The sequence below is a fragment of the Elephantulus edwardii genome, unplaced genomic scaffold (assembly GCF_000299155.1).
Source record: "Elephantulus edwardii isolate Elephantulus edwardi_28Jun2011 unplaced genomic scaffold, EleEdw1.0 scaffold00075, whole genome shotgun sequence".
Lineage (NCBI taxonomy): Eukaryota > Metazoa > Chordata > Mammalia > Macroscelidea > Macroscelididae > Elephantulus > Elephantulus edwardii.
In genome coordinates, this window is record NW_006399825.1 from 13,257,623 (window position 1) to 13,263,507 (window position 5,885).

Below are 5,885 nucleotides of genomic sequence, written 5' to 3' on the forward strand. Positions count from 1 at the left end.
TTCACAACATTGAGTCTTCCTATCCATGAGCAAGGGATATTCTTCCACTTTTCAAGATCTCTTTTTGTTTCTTGTAGTAATGTTTTGTAATTTTCACCATCAAGTTGTTTCATAGCGACTCTATGTATAATAGCTCTGAACCTGGCTTTATCTTGAGCCAGTCTCACTGTTTCTGACACATCTATCCCCACTACCCCAGTTACTATGTCAATCCATCTCATCTGGGGTCTTCCTCTCCTGTACTGTCCCTTCCAAGCACAATGTCCTTTTCCAAGACCTGGTTCTCCTGGCCATGTGCCCAAAGTATGTGAGACAGAGCTTGAAAATCCTTGCCTCCAAAGAGCAACCTGGTTTCACCCTCTCCAAGAAAAACCTATTTGTTCTTGTGGTAGTCCATGTTATGTTCAATATTATTATCCCACACCGCAACTTAAAAGCATTATTTCTTCTGTCATCTTAGTCACTGTCCAGCTCTGTGGTTGCTAGTAAGTAATGGCAAAGAACATGGCCTGACCTGGGCACATCTTGGTCTCTAGACTGATATCATTGCTCTTTAGCACTTTGGAGAGGTCCCTGACAGCAGATCTCCCTAATACAATTAGTCTTTTGACTTCATGATTGCTGATGCCAAGATTGTTGATTGTTGATTTCCTTTCCCATGAGCGGCATCAGATGATCTCTTAAAATGGTTTGCTACTTACTTAACCAGAAAATTCCACAAAATCCTGCAAATCAAGAGGCTCAAACTCCAGGTCCATTTTAAGAACACTCAGGAAACTGTCCAGGCCATCAAGGGTATGCATATCTGGAAAGCCACCAAGTATCTGAAAGATGTCACCTTGCCAAAAAGCAATGTATGCCATTGTGACATTGCAAGAGTGGAGTTGGTAGGTGTGCCCAGGTCAAACAGTGGGGCTGGACACAGGGTCGGTGGCCCCAAAAGTGTTCCAAGGTGTTGTTGCACATGCAAAGGGTAATGTTGAACTTAAAGTTTTGGGTGTTGATTCTCTGGCCACTGAGCACATCCAGGTGAACAAAGTTCCCAAGATGCACCATCGCACATGCAGAGCTCGTGGTTGGATAAACCCCTCCATGAGCTCCCCCTGCTATATTGAGATAATCCTTACTGAAAAAGAAAAGATTATTCCTAAACCAGGGAAGGAGGTTGCCCAGAAGAAAAGATCTGCCAGAAGAAACTAAGGAAACAAAACCTTATTTAGTCCATAACCAACTAAATAATTCAACATCAAATAAAATGCAAAGAACTTTTTTTTTTCTAAAAGAAACCAATGGTGACTGTGGAGCCAAACAAGCTGAAATTGTTAACAACCTCAATCTCCTCTTCATTTGTTAGACCTACTATTGTATCTTAGGTCCAACACCAGTTAGGATCTCTGCTTTACTGTGAAATCTATCATAATTGAATCCTCTATGTAAAGGACTCTTTGTTCCTTTATTGCTTGTCTTAGCATTCTTTTCACTGTGTTCTGATGCTTCATTACATAAAACATACTACTCTAGGTTCTAAGGCTTTTCACAGTGGATTGCTTGAAAGTAACCAGAATCCAAACTGTCCATTTTCCATTATTGCATTCAGGACTCACGCAATGCCATTTGGTATAGCAGTAGTGCTGGCAGATAGATATTGTAGAAGAAAACACTGAAGTTTGAAACATGATTTTATTATTTATCACATAACTTACCATAGAAAAAGACAGGGTCTTATAAATTCATGTAGTAAATGTTACTTACATGTTTAGTATTTTGCCAGGGATTCAAGTGTCAACAAAATCAGCCTCTAGGAACTCACACTCATTGTTGCTGTTGTTATTGTTATGTGCCATCAAGTTGACTGCTACTCACGGCAGCCCTATACCCTGCTCTATCCTGTGATAATCTTATTGTCTCTGACACACCTATCCCATTACAGCCACTGACTGAATCAACGCATCTCATAGAGCGTCTTCCTCTCCTGCTCTGTGCTCCCACTCTCCCAAGCATGACGTCCCTCTCCAAGGATCATTACCTCCTTACAACATGCCCAAAGTATGTCAGATGAAGCTTCAGAATCACTGCCTCCAAGGAGCAGCCTGGTCTCACCTTCTCGAGGACCAACCTGTTTGTTCTCTTAGCAGTCCAATACCCTTCTCCAGGTTCACATCTCAAAAGCATCAATTCTCCTTCGATCATCTCTAGTCATTGTCCAGTATTCTGATCCATAGTAAGTAAGTAATTGCAAAGACTATGGCCTGGATCAGGTACACCTTAGTCTCCAGACTGACAACATTGCTCTTCAGTACTTTGGAGAGGTCTCTTACAGCAGACTTTCCCAATGCAATCAGTTTTTTACTTTCCTGGCTGTTGGTATCAAGAGTGTTGATGGTGGAACCAAGCAAACTGAAGCCGTTAACAATCTCAATCTCTTCACCACTTATCAAGATGCTGCCAATCGGCCCAGTGATTAAGTGACATGAAAAGAAAGAAAAACAAACCTCTCAGTGCCAGTCAAGTTGGAACAAGCTACATGAAAGGAAAGAAAAACCTCTCAGTGCCAGTGAGTTGGAATCAACTAACAGCTGACCTTTCACTGGGTTTCAGAGGCTGTAAACAGCACAGGAGGAGAATCTTTCTCCTGAGCAGCAGCCGATGAGTTTGAACTACTGGAGAGATACAGCCTTCCAAAAAACTAATGTTTGATCCTTAAGAGCCCTTGTGAGTTGTGTTTAGCTGCCACAGATCTGGCCAATGTAGGCCAAGTAAGTGGTAGTGCCAATCTTGACCCCACCCCAATCCCCGATGGACTACTACACCAGAGCACGCACTGATTTGAGGGGGAATTTCAGTAGCCTAAGAAAATAGACTTGAAATAGAAATCTTATTCTTTCAAATGAGTAAATAAATCTTCATAGATAATACCTCTAGGATAATCCTATTCAGTATTTTAAAAAAAATAACCCCTCAATTACTTGTCCTACAAGGCATTTCTGTATACTATATGAAAAGACAGCTTATTTTCCTATGGTCGTATTATTACAGAGTGGTCTGTCATGTGCTGATTTGATGGACCAGGGTAATATTTTATGCAGACACTCAGCCTTCTTATTACAGTACAAGAATGACTTTTGGAGGGTAAGCGGCTATCTTCATTAGTTGTTTCATTTTTAAAGATCTTTTAAACTGAAAAAATAGACCATTTTTTGACAGTTGTGATAACTCGTCAGAGATAATGAAAGAGCCAAGATAAGTGATATTTATCATCCACTGAGCTGAAGCAGTTTTAATAGGTGAATGGGTGTCTGTAAAGCTGAGCTATAACATGATTATTTCAAGTACTAAATGGTAAGGCATCATTACAGCAGTTACACAGTAGCCTTCTCACACGGGGAATATTATTAGGTGATATCTGATAGCACTGATGCCATTACAGAACTAGAGAAACCACCTGACTTGTTTCCATATTATGCTACCTGACACATGCACAACCCTTATTTTGTTAGAAAAATTCCTCTTCTTTTTGTTCTTCTAAAGAAAATAAAATCTCAAGTCTGATAGCATTTTGTAAAAATTGGTTTGCTTACCAAGTTTGTAAACTTTGTATTCATTGTGTTTCACACTATTCTTCATTCACATTGTGTTTCATACAATCATTCTCATGCATTATGTTCTATAAAATTAATCACCGCTGGACCATGCCCATCATTACCCTGTCTTTTCACCTGCATTTTTTATGCCAATATGTGAAAGCGTTTGAAGGACAGATCATATTAACACCAAATTGCACAGTGTAACCAGCAGTGATTACCAGGCAGCATTTGGTGGAGAGTCAGCGAAAGAGAGGAAACCCTTCAACAAGACAGTTTGACACCGTGATTGAGACAATGGGCTCAAGTATGTCAGAGAGGATGAGGTTCGCACAGGATATGACAAGGATCAGATCTGTTGTTCAAAGGGTCACTATGAAGTCATACTCGACTCGACAGCACATAACAACAACATCATCTGAAGCCAAGGCACTTCTCAGCTGTTCTAGATAACCATGTGAGATCTGAGAGAGAATGAAGATTTCGATTAGGGGCTGAATAAAAACACCTGATTGTTTTTAATTAACATTTATATGGATTGAACTGTGTCCCCACAAATACATGCTCAGGTTCTAGCTCTTTGTGCTGGAATGAACTGTTTTTCTACAAAATACACTTAGGGATTCTAACCCTATACCTGTTGCTATAATTCCATTTGGGTACAGGGTTTTCTGTTATGATAATGAGGCTCTATCTTATAAATGTACAGAAATGATGTTAATTATAGAACAGAGTTCAGGTCTTTCGTGCAAAGCTTACTCTGAGTCATATTCGACTTGACAACACTTAACCACTGCTAAATGAGACTCGTGCTGTTATATCTGGAGGAACATTCTTCCACTTTGCACATCACTCTTTGTCAATGTGCTGTATGAGATAACCTGGGTTTGCTATGATGCTGAACCTTGTGCCATGGGGATATCAAATACCAGAATGATTTCCCATTGTGGACAGTGTTTGGTGGAGCTCCCAGTAGTAAAACAGGTTGGGAAGTAGGGGTGGCATCCACTTCCTAAACTACACGTCTCTGGAAACTCTATGAACCTGGAGAAACAATGATAGCTATGGAGAGGTCTTTTGTTTGTAGAGTCTCTATGAGTCGACCTCGACTTCACAGCAATCAACAACAAAATCATTGCTAAGTGTCTCATAAATTTCATAACTTCTGCCATAATGTGGCTCAAACTGACCATCTGCTCCATAGGAGAAATATGTGCAACCTCCTTGTAGAAAGATTTAGAGCCCTTGAATCCGACAGAGGATCACCGTGCATCAATACTGGTCTAATGGCAGTTGGTTTATTCTCAAGGAGTCCTGGTGACACAGTGGGTTAAGCGTTGGACAGCTAACTGAAAAGTGAGTTGTTCATCCACCAGCCTCTCCTCAGGATGAAGAGGAGTCTACTTTCATAAACATTTATCATCTTAAAAGAAACAAACAAAACAACACAGCCAACCAAAATGGCCAGCCTTACTGGACTGATAGAGACAACGGATCCTCCAAGACCAGAGCCCCTGCTCTTGAACCTGGAACAAAACCTGTTGAACCTGGAAAAAATCTGACCCTTGAGATTAAATTTTCAGCCAAATGGCAGGCCTTTAGTGACCAATATCACCAGAACGGCACTCAAGTCCTAGAGTATTCCAACACCTGCAATGCGATCACCCTGAGGACTCTCAGTAACGGAGATGGTCTTGGACTAACTGTGTGGACCTTAAATGTCCCCAGAAGGATCCTAACACACAGAAAGAGACAGACTATACTCACACAGAGAAGGTGATGTGATGAAGGAGGAAGAGTGGATGAATACAGACACAGAACGCCAACAGCCACCGGAACCTGGCAGAAGCATGGAATGAATTCCTCTGTTGAGCCTCTGAAGGGAGAGGGAAGCTCTGCAAATGCCTTGACTTCAATTTCTGGCCTCAGGAACTGAGGATAGGGGGGAAAACCCTTAATTTGTTATGGTAAAAATCCAATATAAAAATGGAAATTTTTAACCATTTTCCAAATGTGTATTCCAGAGTTATTTATGTGTATTTTCCAAATGTGTATTTTAGTGGTATTCATTCACAATGTGCTACAATTATTATTCTTATTTCCAGAAGTTTTTCATTTTCCAAGATGGAAACTCAGTAGTTGCTAAACAGTACATTTCCATTCTCTGTCCCCACAGTCCCTGGTAATTTCTGATCTACATTTTGTTGTTGTTGTTGTTGTTGTTATGTGCCGTTGAGTCGTTTGCGACTCAGAGCGACCCTATGCACAACAGCCCTAAACCCTGCTCTATCCTGCGCCAACTGC

At 40.8% G+C, this 5,885-nt stretch overlaps 1 pseudogene; it reads left to right on the top strand.

The window, feature by feature from the left end:
• The window catches only part of LOC102868667, a 3,752-nt pseudogene extending 2,532 nt beyond the window's left edge, over positions 1 to 1,220 (top strand).
• Positions 1,221 to 5,885: the final 4,665 nt, after the last annotated feature.